The sequence below is a fragment of the Oncorhynchus keta genome, chromosome 28, assembly GCF_023373465.1.
Source record: "Oncorhynchus keta strain PuntledgeMale-10-30-2019 chromosome 28, Oket_V2, whole genome shotgun sequence".
NCBI lineage: Eukaryota > Metazoa > Chordata > Actinopteri > Salmoniformes > Salmonidae > Oncorhynchus > Oncorhynchus keta.
Window position 1 is genome coordinate 8,164,255 of NC_068448.1, and position 20,000 is coordinate 8,184,254.

Here is a 20,000-nt window from a genome sequence, read left to right on the forward strand (position 1 = left end):
CAAAGCCAAGGGCAGACTCACACGTGCACGCACACACGTGCACACCCACACACACCACTCCAGACTCCCTCCCTATATCTTTCCCATCATACTGCAATTCTAGCAAAAAAATCATTGAACATGGTGACTGTGAGAAAATCACTGTCTCTTTAGTATCTTTAACATTCAGCCCCTCTCCTTTCCATCTGCTAATAGTCTAGTCCTGCTTAGAGAAGCCTTGTTAACTCACTGACAAACTCTCCCCCCCTCTCTATCTGCCTCTCCCCCTCTCTCTGCCGCCTCCTTCCCCTTCTGTCCTCTCTCTCTCTCCCTTTCTTTCCCCCCTCTCTCTCCATCTCTCTCCCCCCCTCTCTCTCTCTCTCTCTCTCTCTCTCTCTCTCTCTCTCTCTCTCCCCCTCTCTCTCTCCCTTTCTTTCCCCCCTCTCTCTCCCCCCCTCTCTCTCCATCTCTCTCCCCCTCTCTTTACCACTTCCTTCCCCATTCTCTCCTCTCTCTCTCTCTCTCTCTCCATCTTTCTCCCCCATCTCTCTCTCCCTCTCAATTCAATTCAAGGGGCTTTATTGGCATGGAAAACACATTGCCTAAGCAAGTGAAGTAGACAATATTCAAAAGTGAAATAAACAATCAAAATCAAAATCAACAGTAAACATTACACTCAGAGAAGCTCCAAAATAATAAAGACATTGCAAATGTCATTCTGTCTATATAGAGTGTTGTAATTATGTGCAAATGGTTAAAGTACAAAAGTGAAATAAATAGAAGGGCAATGGGTTCTATAACTGATTCAAGTATTTTTAGCCAGATCCTAATTGGTCGAATTTCACGTTCCGTTTGATGGCATAGAATGTCCTGCTTGCCTTGTCTCTCAGATCGTTCGCAGCTTTGTGGAAGTTACCTGTGGCGCTGATGTTAAGGCCAAGGTATGTTAAGGCCAAGTTGTTTCTGTGCTCTAGGGCAACGGTGTCTAGATGGAATTTGTATTTGTGGTCCTGGCGGCTGGACCTTTTTCAGAACACCATTATTTTGGTCTTACTGAGATTTACTGTCAGGGCCCAGTTCTGGCAGAATTTGTGCTGCTGTAGGCCCTCCTTGGTTGGTGACAGAAGCACCAGATCATCAACAAACAGTAGACATTTGACTTCAGATTCTATGCTATAGTCTAAACTCCACTCGCCGTGTTTGGAGGAAGAAGAAGGATGGGTACAACTCCAAGAACACCATCCCAACCGTGAAGCATGGAGATGGAAACATCATTATTTGGGGATGCTTTTCTGCAAAGGGGACAGGATGACTGCACCATATTGAGGGGAGGATGGATGGGGCCATGTATCGCGAGATCTTGGCAAACAACCTCCTTCCCTCAGTAAGAGCATTGAAGAGTGGTCGTGGCTGGGTCTTGACAACGACCCAAAACACACAGCCAGAGCAACTAAGGAGAGGCTCCTTAAGAAGCATCTCAAGGTCCTGGAGTGGCCTAGCCAGTCTCCAGACCTGAACCCAATAGAACATCTTTGGAGGGAGCTGAAAGTCCGTATTGCCCAGCAACAGCACCGAAACCTGAAGGATCTGGAGAAGGTCTGTATGGAGGAGTGGGCCAAAATCCCTGCTTCAGTGTGTGCAAACCTGGTCAAGAACTACAGGAAACATATGATCTCTGTAATTGCAAACAAAGGTTTCTGTACCAAATATTAAGTTATGCTTTTCTGATGTATCAAATACTTATGTAATGCAATAAAATGCAAATGAATTACTTAAAAATCATACAATGTGATTTTCTGGATCTGGTCTCTCACAGTGTACCTATGATAAAACATTACAGACCTCTACATGCTTTGTAAGTAGGAAAACCTGCAAAATCAGCAGTGTATCAAATACTTGTTCTCCCCACTGTATATTAGCTGACTCTGTCACACCCTGATCTGGCAGAGGGGTAGTGTGCTAATATAGCACTGTGCCATGCCAGGGGATGGTCTGGTTAATATAGCACTGTGCCATGCCAGGGGATGGTCTGGTTAATATAGCACTGTGCCATGCCAGGGGATGGTCTGGTTAATATAGCACTGTGCCATGCTAGGGGATGGTCTGGTTAATATAGCACTGTGCCATGCCAGGATGGTCTGGTTAATATAGCACTGTGCCATGCTAGGGGATGGTCTGGTTAATATAGCACTGTGCCATGCCAGGGGATGGTCTGGTTAATATAGCACTGTGCCATGCTAGGGGATGGTCTGGTTAATATAGCACTGTGCCATGCCAGGGGATGGTCTGGTTAATATAGCACTGTGCCATGCTAATATAGGGGATGGTCTGGTTAATATAGCACTGTGCCATGCCAGGGGATGGTCTGGTTAATATAGCACTGTGCCATGCTAGGGGATGGTCTGGTTAATATAGCACTGTGCCATGCCAGGGGATGGTCTGGTTAATATAGCACTGTGCCATGCTAGGGGATGGTCTGGTTAATATAGCACTGTGCCATGCCAGGGGATGGTCTGGTTAATATATGCTGCACTGTGTCAATATAGCCATGGGGATGGTCTGGTTAATATAGCACTGTGCCATGCCAGGGGATGGTCTGGTTAATATAGCACTGTGCCATGCCAGGGGATGGTCTGGTTAATATAGCACTGTGCCATGCCAGGGGATGGTCTGGTTAATATAGCACTGTGCCATGCCAGGGGATGGTCTGGTTAATATAGCACTGTGCCATGCTAGGGGAAGGTCTGGTTAATATAGCACTGTGCCATGCCAGGGGATGGTCTGGTTAATATAGCACTGTGCCATGCTAGGGGATGGTCTGGTTAATATAGCACTGTGCCATGCCAGGGGATGGTCTGGTTAATATAGCACTGTGCCATGCCAGGGGATGGTCTGGTTAATATAGCACTGTGCCATGCCAGGGGATGGTCTGGTTAATATAGCACTGTGCCATGCCAGGGGATGGTCTGGTTAATATAGCACTGTGCCATGCCAGGGGATGGTCTGGTTAATATAGCACTGTGCCATGCCAGGGGATGGTCTGGTTAATATAGCACTGTGCCATGCCAGGGGATGGTCTGTGTTGTAGATGAGGTTGCTGATGTTCCCATTTTTTTAATAGTCAGCAAAAAGTCTCTTTATTTCCCATAACTTCTTTTGGAGACTGGTTTTTGTTGAACATTTCAGATGACTGACATGTCCAAAGTAAACTGCATGTTACTCAGGCTCCGAAGCTAGGATATGCATATACTTGGTAGAATTGGATGGTAAATACACTTGTATTTTAATGAATGTTTAATATTACGATTTTTGTATTTTGAATTTTGCGCTGAGGGGAGGGAAGAGGAGAGGAGAGGAGAGGGTTGGAGGGTGGGGAGAGGAGGGGAGAGGACAAATAGTGTCTAAAGTCTCGTAGGTGTCCCGCTACTGGTTCATGCGCTCAAACAGGGAAGGAGTTTAATTTTGTGCTCTTTCCTTGTCTTGTCATTTTTTTACATACACGGGGTACTGTATTCTAATTACCTCTGAACAGTGGGAGGCAGCTTCTAAGGCCTCTCCATTTGGTTGGAGTCGACTGTGTGACTCTCCTGCCGTTGTTGGGCTCAGGGGCTTTGACATCTCTCACTTGACACGTCAGTGCTAATTGAAGTTGCATCAAGCTTGGTAGCCTTAATTTAGCATTCAGTCCTTATAAAGTAAAATATATCATTGTAATGCATTTTTCTCCTTGGCTTTTGGATATAAAATATAGCTTCAGACCAAACATTACTCACTCAGTTCCAGGTTGGATGGTGTTTTCAGGTTTCTGTTGTTTAGCTTTGGAATAATAATCTTTGGTAGTTGTAAGCCTTCCAGGTGATTCTGTAATTCCATCCAAAATCAGGTTGTAGGATCAGTTTTGATTTGGAAGAAAGGTTATGTTGTAGAGGGTAGCATCCTGTACCCTGACAAAAAAAATCCAAGTTAATCTAACTCTAAATCATTATTTTTTTTAAGAACATGCTGAAAAATGTAGGAGCTCATCTGTTCATAACCTCTCTCTCTCCTCTCACTCTCCCCACCTCTCTCTCTCCTCTCTCCCTCCTCGCCTCTCTCTCCTTCTTTCTCCTCCTCTCTCTCCCCCTCACTCTCCCCACCTCTCTCTGTCCCCGCTCTCTCTCTCTGCCTCCCTCTCCCCCGCCACAGACACAAGATGTCATGACAACATCGTGATAGACATGAGCCCTGCTGCAGTATTGACATCAGTGATAAATGATGATGTGGTGTCCTATTGTAAAATTGATGACTGTGTTTCTACTGGCTCACACACTTAATCACTGCGGCATAGTGTCAAGGTGACAGCACTGAGTCATCATGACATAGATAACACACAGTAGGCAGTGCGGGGAGTAAGAGCGATCGTAGGGAAGGAACAGGCAAGATGTCTTGCTATTAAATTAGTCTCTTGTGACAGACTGCTAACATAAGCACACAGGATTCTGGGATGAATATAGCATAGAGGTAGGAGGCTGAGGCTGATGCTATGCAGGAGCAGGATAATACATGGCAATACATCACTGAGTCATTCAGGGGAGACGTCAGCATGTTTGGGGCCTAGAAGACGGAATAAATCAGAGACCCACCTGACAGTGAATACACTATTGTACACTGGATGGTCTATTAGAAGTGACAGGGTGTCCCTGACAACAGAGAGAGAGAGGGAGAAATAGAAAAGACAGAGTTACCTCATTACTCAGGATTCTAGAATTCTGGCTGCCATTCAGTCCTGTGGGGGTTGGAGCATGGGTTAAGGAGAGAAGAGGAGAGGAGAGGAGGGAGAGGAGAGGAGAGGAGAGGAGAGGAGAGGAGAGGAGAGGAGAGGGTTAAGGAGGAGAGGAGGGTTAGGGAGAGGAGAGGAGGGTTAGGAGAGGAGAGGAGCATGGGTTAAGGAGGAGAGGAGAGGAGAGGAGCATGGGTTAAGGAGAGGAGAGGAGGGAGCATGGGTTAAGGAGAGGAGAGGAGCATGGAGCATGGGTTAGAGGAGCATGGGTTAAGGAGAGGAGAGGAGCATGGGTTAAGGAGAGGAGAGGAGAGGAGCATGGGTTAAGGAGAGGAGAGGAGCATGGGTTAAGGAGAGGAGAGGAGCATGGGTTAAGGAGGAGAGGAGAGGAGCATGGGTTAAGGAGAGGAGAGGGAGAGGAGAGGAGCAGGGTTAAGGAGAGAAGAGGAGAGGAGAGAGGAGAGGAGAGGAGAGGAGCATGGGTTAAGGAGAGGAGAGGAGAGGAGCATGGGTTAAGGAGAGAAGAGGAGAGGAGCATGGGTTAAGGAGAGGAGAGGAGAGGAGCATGGGTTAAGGAGAGGAGAGGAGCATGGGTTAAGGAGAGGAGAGGAGAGGAGCATGGGTTAAGGAGAGGAGAGGAGAGGAGCATGGGTTAAGGAGAGGAGAGGAGCATGGGTTAAGGAGAGGAGAGGAGCATGGGTTAAGGAGAGGAGAGGGTTGGAGAGGGAGGGAGAGGAGAGGGAGAGGAGAGGAGGAGAGGAGAGGAGCATGGGTTAAGGAGAGGAGAGGAGCATGGGTTAGGAGAGGAGAGGAGAGGAGAGGAGAGGAGAGGAGAGGAGAGGAGCAGGGAGAGGAGAGGAGAGGAGAGGAGAGGAGAGGAGAGGAGCATTGGTTAAGGAGAGGAGAGGAGCATGGGTTAAGGAGAGGAGAGGAGAGGAGCATGGGTTAAGGAGAGAGGGAGCATGGGTTAAGGAGAGGAGAGGGAGCATGGGATAAGGAGAGAAGAGGAGCATGGGTTAAGAGAGGAGAGGAAAGGAGCATGGGTTAAGGAGAGAAGAGGAGAGGAGCATGGGTTAAGGAGTCAGGCAGAGGAGACTTTGATGCATGGGTTAAGGAACATTCTGTTTGAGTATGGTATGAGGAGCATGGGTTAAGGAGAGGAGAGGGAGCATGGGTTAATGAGTAGGAGTATGATGCATGGGTTAAGGAGTAGTATGTAGAGGATGTATGTATGTTGCATGCATGGGTTAAGGAGAGGAGAGGGAGCATGGGTTAAGGAGAGATTTCAGAGTTAAATGCATGGGTTAAGGAGAGTAGAGGAGCATTTATTAACCAGGAGGCTAGTTGAGAACATGGGTTAACCAGGAGGCTAGGAGAGGGTTTAGGGTGAGGGTAGGCCAGGAGAACAGAGGAGAGGAGGCTAGGAGAGGAGAGGAGAGGAGGTAGGCTAGTTGAGAGGAGATTTAACCAGGTAGTGTCTGAAGTTTCCTAATGTCACTGCAGGTAGGCTAACATCACTTTGATGTCACTGGGTTCCATCTGGAACATTCTGTTTGGAACTTACTACCTCAGTAACTAAATTATGTATGTATGTATGTATGTATGTATGTATGTATGTATGTATGTATGTATGTATGTATGTATGTATGTATGTATGTATGTATGTATGTATGTATGTATGTATGTATGAAGGAAGACTAGTATTCAATGTTCAGATTAATATAAGTCATCAAATAACCAGGTAGGCCAGTTGAGAACACCTTTATTTAACCAGGTAGGCTAGTTGAGAACACCTTTATTTAACCAGGTAGGCCAGTTGAGAACACCTTTATTTAACCAGGTAGGCCAGTTGAGAACACCTTTATTTAACCAGGTAGGCCAGTTGAGAACACCTTTATTTAACCAGGTAGGCTAGTTGAGAACACCTTTATTTAACCAGGTAGGTCAGTTGAGAACACCTTTATTTAACCAGGTAGGCCAGTTGAGAACACCTTTATTTAACCAGGTAGGCCAGTTGAGAACACCTTTATTTAACCAGGTAGGCTAGTTGAGAACACCTTTATTTAACCAGGTAGGCCAGTTGAGAACACCTTTATTTAACCAGGAAGGCTAGTTGAGAACACCTTTATTTAACCAGGTAGGCCAGTTAAGAACACCTTTATTTAACCAGGTAGGCCAGTTGAGAACACCTTTATTTAACCAGGTAGGCCAGTTGAGAACACCTTTATTTAACCAGGTAGGCTAGTTGAGAACACCTTTATTTAACCAGGTAGGCTAGTTGAGAACACCTTTATTTAACCAGGTAGGCTAGTTGAGAACACCTTTATTTAACCAGGTAGGCCAGTTGAGAACACCTTTATTTAACCAGGTAGGCCAGTTGAGAACACCTTTATTTAACCAGGTAGGCTAGTTGAGAACACCTTTATTTAACCAGGTAGGCTAGTTGAGAACACCTTTATTTAACCAGGTAGGCTAGTTGAGAACACCTTTATTTAACCAGGTAGGCTAGTTGAGAAGACCTTTATTTAACCAGGTAGGCTAGTTGAGAACACCTTTATTTAACCAGGTAGGCTAGTTGAGAACACCTTTATTTAACCAGGTAGGCTAGTTGAGAACACCTTTATTTAACCAGGTAGGCTAGTTGAGAACACCTTTATTTAACCAGGTAGGCCAGTTGAGAACACCTTTATTTAACCAGGTAGGCTAGTTGAGAACACCTTTATTTAACCAGGTAGGCCAGTTGAGAACACCTTTATTTAACCAGGTAGGCTAGTTGAGAACACCTTTATTTAACCAGGCAGGCTAGTTGAGAACACCTTTATTTAACCAGGTAGGCCAGTTGAGAACACCTTTATTTAACCAGGTAAGCTAGTTGAGAACACCTTTATTTAACCAGGTAGGCTAGTTGAGAACACCTTTATTTAACCAGGTAGGCTAGTTGAGAACACCTTTATTTAACCAGGTAGGCTAGTTGAGAACACCTTTATTTAACCAGGTAGGCTAGTTGAGAACACCTTTATTTAACCAGGTAGGCTAGTTGAGAACACCTTTATTTAACCAGGTAGGCTAGTTGAGAACACCTTTATTTAACCAGGTAGGCCAGTTGAGAACACCTTTATTTAACCAGGTAGGCTAGTTGAGAACACCTTTATTTAACCAGGTAGGCTAGTTGAGAACAAGTTCCAATTTACAACTGCGACCTGGCAAAGATAAAGATAAAGCAAAGCACTTCGACACATACAACAACACAGAGTCACACATGGAATAAACAAAACATACAGTCAATAATACAGTAGTAAAATCTATATACAGCATGTGCAAATGAGGTAGGATAAGAGAGTTAAGGCAATAAATTGGCCATGGTGCAAAGTAATTACAATATAGCAATTAAACACTGGAATGGTAGGATGTGCAGAGAATGAATGTGCAAGTTGAGATACCGGGGTGCAAAGGAACAAGATAAAAATAAATAAATACAGTATGGGGATGAGGTAGATTGGATGGGCTATTTACAGATGAGCTATGTACAGGTGCAGTGATCTGTGAGCTGCTCTGACAGCTGGTGCTTGAAACTAGTGAGGGAGGTAAGAGTCTCCAGCTTCAGAGATTTTTGCAGTTCGTTCCAGTCATTGGCAGCAGAGAACTGGAAGGAGAGGCGTCCAAAGGAAGAATTGGCTTTGGGGTTACCAGTGAGATGTACCTGCTGGAGCACGTGCTATGGGTGGGTGCTGCTATGGTGACCAGTGAGCTGAAATAAGGCGGGGCTTTACCAAGCAGAGACTTGTAGATGACCTGGAGTGGGTTTGGCGACGAGTATGAAGCGAGGGACAGCCAACGAGAGCATACAGGTCGCAGTGGTGGGTAGTATATGGGGATTTGGAGACAAAACGGATGGCACTGTGATAGACTGCATCCAATTTGTTGAGTAGAGTGTTGGAGGCTATTTTGTAAATGACATAGCCGAAGTCGAGGATCGGTAGAATGGTCAGTTTTACGAGGGTATGTTTGTCAGCATGAGTGAAGGATTGATACGGGAATTTATATGTTTAAGGTAACGACTAAAGAATTCCACCCTGAAACGTAAATATTAGATTATGTAACATATATATATATATATAATGAATAATTAGACAAACTAAAATACAGAGAACAATTCAACTGTGCATGACCTGACCTGGTTAAAACTCGGAGAAACAAAATCCTGTCAAGGTCCCTCTAATCTCGGGAGGATGGAACTGCCAGCTTGGTAGTGATAAACGAGTGGTGAGAACTATGGGGAAAGATACATCCCACCTACTGTTTGTGTGTCTGCGTGTGCGTGTATGTGCAGTAGGTAGGGAGAGGGTGAGTTATAAAACGGAACGTTCTCGTGACTTTATAGACCTTTTGCATAAGCTGAGTCTGCCTAATTATTATTAAACCCAGGGTCTTACAAACCTCGGGGATTGGTCAAAGCTTAAATAATTGTTAGTTATCATCATTGGGATTGGAAATTCTCATCACAAGGATGCTTTTTTTGTGAAATAGGAATCCGATTCTAGATTTAATTTTGGATTGGAGATGTTCAATGTGAGTCTGGAAGGAAAGTTTACAGTCTAACCAGACACCTAGGTATTTGTAAAAGCGTCTGCTAAATGGCATATATTGTAGTTGTCCACATATTCTAAATCAGAACCGTCCAGAGTAGTGATGCTGGACGGGCGAGCAGGTGCGGGCAATGACCGGTTGAAGAGCATGCATTTAGTTTTACTTGCATTTAAGAGCAGTTGGAGGCCACTGAAGGGGAGTTGTATGGCACTGAAGCTCATCTGGAGGTTAGTTAACACAGTGTCCAATGAAGGGCCAGAGGTATACAGAATGGTGTCTGCGTAGAGGTGGATCAAAGAATCACCAGCAGCGAGAGTCATCATTGATGTATACAGAAGATAGTTGGCCTGAGAATTGAACCCTGTGGCACCCCATAGAGACTGCCAGAGGCCCGTACAACAGACCCTCCGATTTGACACACTGAGCTCTATCGGAGAAGAAGTTGGTGAACGAAGCGAGGCAATAATTTGAGAAACCAAGGCTGTTGAGTCTGCCAATAAGAATGTTGTGATTGACAGAATCGAAAGCCTTAGCCAGGTCGATGAATACGGCTGCACAGCAATGTCTCTTATCGATTGCGGTTATGATATCGTTTAGGACCTTGAGCGTGGCTGAGGTGCACCCATGACCAGCTCTGAAACCAGATTGCATAGCGGAGAAGGTACGGTGAGATTCGAAATGGTCGGTAATCTGTTTGTTAACTTGGCTTTCAAAGACTTTAGAAAGGCCGGGTAGAATAGATATAGGTCTGTAGCAGTTTTGGTCTTGAGTGTCTCCCCCTTTGAAGAGCTTTCCAATCTATGGGGATCTCAGACGATACAAAAGAGAGGTTGAACAGGCTAGTAATAGAGGTTGTAATAATTTCGGCAGATAATTTTAGAAAGAGAGGGTCCAGATTGTCTAGTCCCGCTGATTTGTAGGGTTCCAGGTTTTGCAGTGAAGGAGAAGTGGAGGAGTTTTGGGCGAGTTGCTGTGGGGAGTGCAGGGCTGTTGACCGGGGTAGGGGTAGCCAGGTGGAAAGCATGGCCAGCCGTAGAAAAATGCTTCTTGAAATTCTCAAATATTGTGGATTTATCGGTAGTGACAGTGTTTCCTAGCCTCATTGCAGTGGGCAGCTGGGAGGAGGTGCTCTTATTATCCATTATCCTTTACAGTGTCACAGGACTTTTTTGAGTTTGCACTACAGGATGCAAATTTCTGTTTGAGAAAGCTAGCCTTAGCTTTCCTAACTGCCTGTGTATGTTGGTTCCTAACTTCCCTGAAAAGTTGCATATCACAGGGGCTATTCGATGCTCTAATGCAGAACGCCTCAGGATGTTTTCATAATATGCCTTGAGGCAGGTGCCATCAATGGCTTGTGAAATGAGCCAAAATGTATAGAGGGGGTGGGGCCACTGCAAATAATCTGGGTAGCCATTTGACTAGATGTTCAGGAGTCTTATGGCTTGGGGGTAGAAGCCTTTTGGACCTAGATTTGGCGCTCTGGTACCGCTTGCCGTGTGGTTGCAGAGAGAACAGTCTACGACTAGAGTGGCTACGTATAATAGCCCAGGACCAGGTTACAGTTTGCCAGGCCGGTATATACTGTACAGTAGGTACAACACATGATATAACAGCCCAGGACCATGTTACTGTTTTAGTGGGTATGGATGGGTACCAATGTCTCCTGTTTTAATGGGTACGGATGGGTACCAATGTGTCTTGTTTTAATGGGTACATATGGGTACCAATGTCTCCTGTTTTAATGGGTAAGGATGGGTACCAATGTATCCTGTTTTAATGGGTACATATGGGTACCAATGTCTCCTGTTTTAATGGGTGCATATGGGTACCAATGTCTCCTGTTTTAATGGGTACATATGGGTACCAATGTCTCCTGTTTTAATAGGTACATATGGGTACCAATGTCTCCTGTTTTAATGGGTACGTATGGGTACCAATGTGTCTTTTTTTAATGGGTGACTTTCACTTTTACATGAGAAATTTCTATTAAGGTTTCTTTACTTTTACTCAAGTATGACAATTGGATCCTTTCCCCACAACTGGCAGCCACCTCCTCTCTTATGTTACAGAATATAATATTCAACTTTTGGCTGCAGTTGGTTGCCAGGACACGTTAGTAAATCTATTTTCAGTCTATTTCCATTGTCCTCTTAGAGTTTCTCCTCTCCTCAGTTTGCTCCTCTGTTCATGAATCACCTTGATGGCAGAGTGAGGTTGCAAACTGTTTCCCCCCATTTAGTTATGCTGTCAATGTCCTATTTATATCCTCAGTGTAAGAGGATGAGTAATGGTGGGGATATTTCTTTCTCTCCCTCTCTCTCTCTCGTTCTCTCTCTCTAGCTCTCTCTCTCTCTAGCTCTGTCTCTAGCTCTCTGTCTAGCTTTCTCTCCAGCTTTCACTCGCTCTCCAGCTCTCTCGCTCCAGCTTCCTCTCTAGCTTTCTCTCTCTCTCTAGCTTTCTCTCTTTCTCTAGCTTTCTCTCTAGCTTTCTCTTTCTCTCCAGCTTTCTCTCTCTCGCTTTCTCTCCCTTAGCTCTCTCTTTCTCTAGCCTTCCCTCTATCTATAGCTCTCTCTCTCTCCAGCTTTCTCTCCAGCTTTCTCTCCAGCTTCCTCTCTAGCTTTCTCTCTCTCAAGCTTTCTCTCTAGCTTTCTCTTTCTCTCCAGCTTTCTCTCTCGCTTTCTCTCTCTCCAGCTTTCTCTCTAGCTTTCTCTCCAGCTTTCTCTCCAGCTTCCTCTCCAGCTTTCTCTCTCTCCAGCTTTCTCTCTAGCTTTCTATTTCTCTCCAGCTTTCTCTCTCGCTTTCTCTCCCTCTATCGCTCTCTTTCTCTTGCTTTCTCTCTATCTATAGCTCTCTCTCTCCAGCTTCCTCTCCAGCTTCCTCTCCAGCTTCCTCTCCAGCTTTCTCTCCAGCTTCCTCTCCAGCTTCCTCTCTCTCCCTCTCTAGCTTTTATCTATAGCTCTCTCTCTCCAGCTTTCTCTCCAGCTTTCTCTATCTCTAGCTTTCTCTCTCCCTCTAGCTCTCTCTCTCCAGCTTCCTCTCTAGCTTTCTCTCTCTCTAGCTTTCTCTCTAACTTTCTCTCTCTCGCGCTCTCTCTTTCTCTAGTTTTCTCTCTATCTATAGCTCTCTCTCTCCAGCTTTCTCTCCAGCTTTCTCTCTAGCATTCTCTCTCTCTAGCTTTCTCTCTCCCTCTAGCTCTCTCTCTCTAGCTTTCTCTCTCTAGCTTTCTCTCTCCCTCTAGCTCTCTCTCTAGCTTTCTCTCTCCCTCTAGCTCTCTCTCTCTGGCTTTCTCTCTCTAGCTTTCTCTCTAGCTTTCTCTCTAGCTTTCTCTCTAGCTTTCTCTCCAGCGTTCTCTCTAGCTCTCTCTCTCAAACTTTCTCTCTATATATAGCTCTCTCTCTCCAGCTTTCTCTCTCTCCAGCTTTCTCTCTCTCCAGCTTTCGCTCTCTCCAGCTTTCTCTCTCTAGCTTTCTCTCTAGCTTTCTCTGTCTCTCTTGCTCGCTCTCTCCAGCTTTCTCTCGAGCTTTCTCTCTCTCTCTAGCTTTCTCTCTAGCTTTCTCTCTCTCTCTAGCTCTCCCTCTCTAGCTCTCTCTCTCTATATATCTCTCTCTAGCTTTCTCTCTCTCTCTAGCTTTCTCTCTTTCTCTAGCTTTCTCTCTAGCTTTCTCTTTCTCTCCAGCTTTCTCTCTCTCGCTTTCTCTCCCTTAGCTCTCTCTTTCTCTAGCTTTCCCTCTATCTATAGCTCTCTCTCTCTAGCTTTCTCTCCAGCTTTCTCTCCAGCTTCCTCTCCAGCTTTCTCTCTCTCCAGCTTTCTCTCTAGCTTTCTCTTTCTCTCCAGCTTTCTCTCTCGCTTTCTCTCCCTCTATCTCTCTCTTTCTCTTGCTTTCTCTCTATCTATAGCTCTCTCTCTCCAGCTTCCTCTCCAGCTTTCTCTCCAGCTTCCTCTCTCTCTCTCTCTAGCTTTATATCTATAGCTCTCTCTCTCCAGCTTTCTCTCCAGCTTTCTCTCCAGCTTTATCTCCAGCTTTCTCTCTAGCTTTCTCTATCTCTAGCGTTCTCTCTCCCTCTAACTCTCTCTCTCCAGCTTTCTCTCCAGCTTTCTCTCCAGCTTTCTCTCTCTCTAGCATTCTCTCTCTCTAGCTTTCTCTCTAGCTTTCTCTCTCTAGCTTTCTCTCTAGCGCTCTCTCTCTCTCTCTCTCTCTCTCTAGCTCTCTCTCTAGCTTTCTCTCTCTCTCTAGCTCTCCCTCTCCAGCTTTCTCTCTCTATATAGCTCTCTCTCTCCAGCATTCTCTCTCTCTCTAGCTTCTCTCTCTCTCTAGCTTCTCTCTCTCTCTAGCTACTCTCTCTCTAGCTTTCTCTCTCTCTAGCTTTCTCTCTCTCTCTCTCTAGCTTTCTCTCTAGCTTTCTCTCTAGCTTTCTTTCTAGCTTTCTCTCTAGCTTTCTCTCCAGCTTCCTCTCCAGCTTCCTCTCTCTCTCTCTCTAGCTTTTATCTATAGCTCTCTCTCTCCAGCTTTCTCTCCAGCTTTCTCTCCAGCATTCTCTCTCTCTAGCTTTCTCTCTCCCTCTAGCTCTCTCTCTCTCTCTCTAGCTTTCTCTCTCCCTCTAGCTCTCTCTCTCTCTCTAGCTTTCTCTCTCACTCTAGCTCTCTCTCTCTGGCTTTCTCTCTCTCTAGCTTTCTCTCTAGCTTTCTCTCTAGCTTTCTCTCTAGCTTTCTCTCCAGCTTTTTCTCTAGCTCTCTCTCTCAAACTTTCTCTCTATATATAGCTCTCTCTCTCCAGCTTTCTCTCTCTCCAGCTTTCTCTCTCTCCAGCTTTCGCTCTCTCCAGCTTTCTCTCTCTAGCTTTCTCTCTAGCTTTCTCTCTAGTGTTCTCTGTCTCTCTAGCTCGCTCTCTCCAGCTTTCTCTCTAGCTTTCTCTCTCTCTCTAGCTTTCTCTCTAGCACTCTCTCTCTCTCTAGCTTTCTCTCTAGCTTTCTCTCTCTCTCTAGCTCTCCCTCTCTAGCTCTCTCTCTATATATATATCTCTCTCTCTAGCGTTCTCTCTCTCTCTAGCTTTCTCTCTCTCTCTAGCTTTCTCTCTCTCTAGCTTTCTCTCCAGCTTCCTCTCCAGCTTTCTCTCTGGCTTCCTCTCTCTCTCTCTCTCTAGCTTTCTATCTATAGCTCTCTCTCTCCAGCTTTCTCTCCAGCTTTCTCTCCAGCTTTCTCTCTAGCTTTCTCTATCTCTAGCTTTCTCTCTCCCTCTAGCTCTCTCTCTCCAGCTTCCTCTCTAGCTTTCTCTCTCTCTCTAGCTTCCTCTCTAGCTTTCTCTCCAGCTTCCTCTCCATCTTTCTCTCTAGCTTCCTCTCTCTCTCTCTCTAGCTTTCTATCTATAGCTCTCTCTCTCCAGCTTTCTCTCCAGCTTTCTCTCCAGCTTTCTCTCTAGCTCTCTCTCTCTCTAGCTCTGTCTCTAGCTCTCTGTCTAGCTTTCTCTCCAGCTTTCACTCGCTCTCCAGCTCTCTCGCTCCAGCTTCCTCTCTAGCTTTCTCTCTCTCTCTAGCTTTCTCTCTTTCTCTAGCTTTCTCTCTAGCTTTCTCTTTCTCTCCAGCTTTCTCTCTCTCGCTTTCTCTCCCTTAGCTCTCTCTTTCTCTAGCCTTCCCTCTATCTATAGCTCTCTCTCTCCAGCTTTCTCTCCAGCTTTCTCTCCAGCTTCCTCTCTAGCTTTCTCTCTCTCAAGCTTTCTCTCTAGCTTTCTCTTTCTCTCCAGCTTTCTCTCTCGCTTTCTCTCTCTCCAGCTTTCTCTCTAGCTTTCTCTCCAGCTTTCTCTCCAGCTTCCTCTCCAGCTTTCTCTCTCTCCAGCTTTCTCTCTAGCTTTCTATTTCTCTCCAGCTTTCTCTCTCGCTTTCTCTCCCTCTATCGCTCTCTTTCTCTTGCTTTCTCTCTATCTATAGCTCTCTCTCTCCAGCTTCCTCTCCAGCTTCCTCTCCAGCTTCCTCTCCAGCTTTCTCTCCAGCTTCCTCTCCAGCTTCCTCTCTCTCCCTCTCTAGCTTTTATCTATAGCTCTCTCTCTCCAGCTTTCTCTCCAGCTTTCTCTATCTCTAGCTTTCTCTCTCCCTCTAGCTCTCTCTCTCCAGCTTCCTCTCTAGCTTTCTCTCTCTCTAGCTTTCTCTCTAACTTTCTCTCTAGCTCTCTATCTATAGCTCTCTCTCTCAGCTTTCTCTCAGCTTTCTCTCTAGCATTCTCTCTCTCTAGCTTTCTCTCTCCCTCTAGCTCTCTCTCTCTAGCTTTCTCTCTCTAGCTTTCTCTCTCCCTCTAGCTCTCTCTCTAGCTTTCTCTCTCCCTCTAGCTCTCTCTCTCTGGCTTTCTCTCTCTAGCTTTCTCTCTAGCTTTCTCTCTAGCTTTCTCTCTAGCTTTCTCTCCAGCTTTTTCTCTAGCTCTCTCTCTCAAACTTTCTCTCTATATATAGCTCTCTCTCTCCAGCTTTCTCTCTCTCCAGCTTTCTCTCTCTCCAGCTTTCGCTCTCTCCAGCTTTCTCTCTCTAGCTTTCTCTCTAGCTTTCTCTCTAGTGTTCTCTGTCTCTCTAGCTCGCTCTCTCCCAGCTTTCTCTCTAGCTTTCTCTCTCTCTCTAGCTTTCTCTCTAGCACTCTCTCTCTCTCTAGCTTTCTCTCTAGCTTTCTCTCTCTCTCTAGCTCTCCCTCTCTAGCTCTCTCTCTATATATATATCTCTCTCTCTAGCGTTCTCTCTCTCTCTAGCTTTCTCTCTCTCTCTAGCTTTCTCTCTCTCTAGCTTTCTCTCCAGCTTCCTCTCCAGCTTTCTCTCTGGCTTCCTCTCTCTCTCTCTCTCTCTGCTTTCTATCTATAGCTCTCTCTCTCCAGCTTTCTCTCCAGCTTTCTCTCCAGCTTTCTCTCTAGCTTTCTCTATCTCTAGCTTTCTCTCTCCCTCTAGCTCTCTCTCTCCAGCTTCCTCTCTAGCTTTCTCTCTCTCTCTAGCTTCCTCTCTAGCTTTCTCTCCAGCTTCCTCTCCATCTTTCTCTCTAGCTTCCTCTCTCTCTCTCTCTAGCTTTCTATCTATAGCTCTCTCTCTCCAGCTTTCTCTCCAGCTTTCTCTCCAGCTTTCTCTCTAGCTCTCTCTTTCTCTAGTTTTCTCTCTATCTATAGCTCTCTCTCTCCAGCTTTCTCTCCACCTTTCTCTCCAGCTTTCTCTCTATCGCCAACTTTCTCTCTAGCATTCTCTCTCTAGCTTTCTCTCTCCCTCTAGCTCTCTCTCTCTCCAGCTTTCTCTCTCTCCAGCTTTCGCTCTCTCCAGCTTTCTCTCTCTAGCTTTCTCTCTAGCTTTCTCTCTAGCTTTCTCTCCAGCTTTCTCTGTCTCTCTTGCTCGCTCTCTCCAGCTTTCTCTCTTGCTTTCTCTCTCTCTCTCTAGCTTTCTCTCTAGCTTTCTCTCTCTCTCTAGCTCTCCCTCTCTAGCTCTCTCTCTATATATATCTCTCTCTAGCTTTCTCTCTCTCTCTAGCTTTCTCTCTTTCTCCAGCTTTCTCTCTCTCTCGCTTTCTCTCCCTTAGCTCTCTCTTTCTCTAGCTTTCCCTCTATCTATAGCTCTCTCTCTCCAGCTTTCTCTCCAGCTTTCTCTCCCGCTTCCTCTCTAGCTTTCTCTCCAGCTTTCTCTCTCTCGCTTTCTCTCCCTTAGCTCTCTCTTTCTCTAGCTTTCCCTCTATCTATAGCTCTCTCTCTCTAGCTTTCTCTCCAGCTTTCTCTCCAGCTTCCTCTCCAGCTTTCTCTCTCTCCAGCTTTCTCTCTAGCTTTCTCTTTCTCTCCAGCTTTCTCTCTCGCTTTCTCTCCCTCTATCTCTCTCTTTCTCTTGCTTTCTCTCTATCTATAGCTCTCTCTCTCCAGCTTCCTCTCCAGCTTTCTCTCCATCTTCCTCTCTCTCTCTCTCTAGCTTTATGTCATAAGGTGAATGCACCAATTTGTAAGTCGCTCTGGATAAGAGCGTCTGCTAAATGACTTAAATGTAAATGTAAATGTATAGCTCTCTCTCTCCAGCTTTCTCTCCAGCTTTCTCTCCAGCTTTCTCTCTCTCTAGCATTCTCTCTCTCTAGCTTTCTCTCTAGCTTTCTCTCTCTAGCTTTCTCTCTAGCTCTCTCTCTAGCTTTCTCTCTCTCTCTAGCTCTCCCTCTCCAGCTTTCTCTCTCTATATAGCTCTCTCTCTCCAGCATTCTCTCTCTCCCTAGCTTCTCTCTCTCTCTAGCTTCTCTCTCTCTCTAGCTTCTCTCTCTCTAGCTTTCTCTCTCTCTCTAGCTTTCTCTCTCTCTAGCTTTCTCTCTAGCTTTCTCTCTAGCTTTCTTTCTAGCTTTCTCTCTAGCTTTCTCTCCAGCTTCCTCTCCAGCTTCCTCTCTCTCTCTCTAGCTTTTATCTATAGCTCTCTCTCTCCAGCTTTCTCTCTCGCTCTCTCTTTCTCTAATTTTCTCTCTACCTATAGCTCTCTCTCTCCAGCTTTCTCTCCAGCATTCTCTCTCTCTGGCTTTCTCTCTCCCTCTAGCTCTCTCTCTCTCTCTAGCTTTCTCTCTCCCTCTAGCTCTCTCTCTCTCCAGCTTTCTCTCTCTCCAGCTTTCGCTCTCTCCAGCTTTCTCTCTCTAGCTTTCTCTCTAGCTTTCTCTCTAGCTTTCTCTCCAGCTTTCTCTGTCTCTCTTGCTCGCTCTCTCCAGCTTTCTCTCTTGCTTTCTCTCTCTCTCTCTAGCTTTCTCTCTAGCTTTCTCTCTCTCTCTAGCTCTCCCTCTCTAGCTCTCTCTCTATATATATCTCTCTCTAGCTTTCTCTCTCTCGCTAGCTTTCTCTCTTTCTCCAGCTTTCTCTCTCTCTCGCTTTCTCTCCCTTAGCTCTCTCTTTCTCTAGCTTTCCCTCTATCTATAGCTCTCTCTCTCCAGCTTTCTCTCCAGCTTTCTCTCCCGCTTCCTCTCTAGCTTTCTCTCCAGCTTTCTCTCTCTCGCTTTCTCTCCCTTAGCTCTCTCTTTCTCTAGCTTTCCCTCTATCTATAGCTCTCTCTCTCTAGCTTTCTCTCCAGCTTTCTCTCCAGCTTCCTCTCCAGCTTTCTCTCTCTCCAGCTTTCTCTCTAGCTTTCTCTTTCTCTCCAGCTTTCTCTCTCGCTTTCTCTCCCTCTATCTCTCTCTTTCTCTTGCTTTCTCTCTATCTATAGCTCTCTCTCTCCAGCTTCCTCTCCAGCTTTCTCTCCATCTTCCTCTCTCTCTCTCTCTAGCTTTATGTCATAAGGTGAATGCACCAATTTGTAAGTCGCTCTGGATAAGAGCGTCTGCTAAATGACTTAAATGTAAATGTATAGCTCTCTCTCTCCAGCTTTCTCTCCAGCTTTCTCTCCAGCTTTCTCTCTCTCTAGCATTCTCTCTCTCTAGCTTTCTCTCTAGCTTTCTCTCTCTAGCTTTCTCTCTAGCTCTCTCTCTAGCTTTCTCTCTCTCTCTAGCTCTCCCTCTCCAGCTTTCTCTCTCTATATAGCTCTCTCTCTCCAGCATTCTCTCTCTCCCTAGCTTCTCTCTCTCTCTAGCTTCTCTCTCTCTCTAGCTTCTCTCTCTCTAGCTTTCTCTCTCTCTCTAGCTTTCTCTCTCTCTAGCTTTCTCTCTAGCTTTCTCTCTAGCTTTCTTTCTAGCTTTCTCTCTAGCTTTCTCTCCAGCTTCCTCTCCAGCTTCCTCTCTCTCTCTCTAGCTTTTATCTATAGCTCTCTCTCTCCAGCTTTCTCTCTCGCTCTCTCTTTCTCTAATTTTCTCTCTACCTATAGCTCTCTCTCTCCAGCTTTCTCTCCAGCATTCTCTCTCTCTGGCTTTCTCTCTCCCTCTAGCTCTCTCTCTCTCTCTAGCTTTCTCTCTCCCTCTAGCTCTCTCTCTCTCTCTAGCTTTCTCTTTCCCTCTAGCTCTCTCTCTCTCTGGCTTTCTCTCTCTCTAGCTTTCTCTCTAGCTTTCTCTCTAGCTTTCTCTCCAGCTTTTTCTCTAGCTCTCTCTCTCAAACTTTCTCTCTATATATAGCTCTCTCTCTCCAGCTTTCTCTCTCTCCAGCTTTCTCTCTCTCCAGCTTTCGCTCTCTCCAGCTTTCTCTCTCTAGCTTTCTCTCTAGCTTTCTCTCTAGCTTTCTCTCTAGCTTTCTCTCTCTCTCTAGCTTTCTCTCTAGCGCTCTCTCTCTCTCTAGCTTTCTCTCTAGCTTTCTCTCTCTCTCTAGCTCTCCCTCTCTAGCTCTCTCTCTATATATATATCTCTCTCTAGCTTTCTCTCTCTCTCTAGCTTTCTCTCTCTCTCTAGCTTTCTCTCTCTCTAGCTTTCTCTCCAGCTTCCTCTCCCGCTTTCTCTCTGGCTTCCTCTCTCTCTCTCTCTAGCTTTCTATCTATAGCTCTCTCTCTCCAGCTTTCTCTCCAGCTTTCTCTCCAGCTTTCTCTCTAGCTTTCTCTATCTCTAGCTTTCTCTCTCCCTCTAGCTTTCTCTCTCCAGCTTCCTCTCTAGCTTTCTCTCTCTCTCTAGCTTCCTCTCTAGCTTTCTCTCCAGCTTCCTCTCCATCTTTCTCTCTAGCTTCCTCTCTCTCTCTCTCTAGCTTTCTATCTATAGCTCTCTCTCTCCAGCTTCTCTCCAGCTTTCTCTCCAGCTTTCTCTCTAGCTCTCTCTTTCTCTAGTTTTCTCTCTATCTATAGCTCTCTCTCTCCAGCTTTCT

At 45.6% G+C, this 20,000-nt stretch overlaps 1 protein-coding gene across 1 annotated transcript in view; it reads left to right on the forward strand.

Moving 5' to 3' along the window:
* Positions 1–20,000, forward strand: part of LOC127912980 (uncharacterized) — a 43,859-nt gene that overhangs the window by 16,217 nt on the left and 7,642 nt on the right. The window lies entirely within an intron of this gene.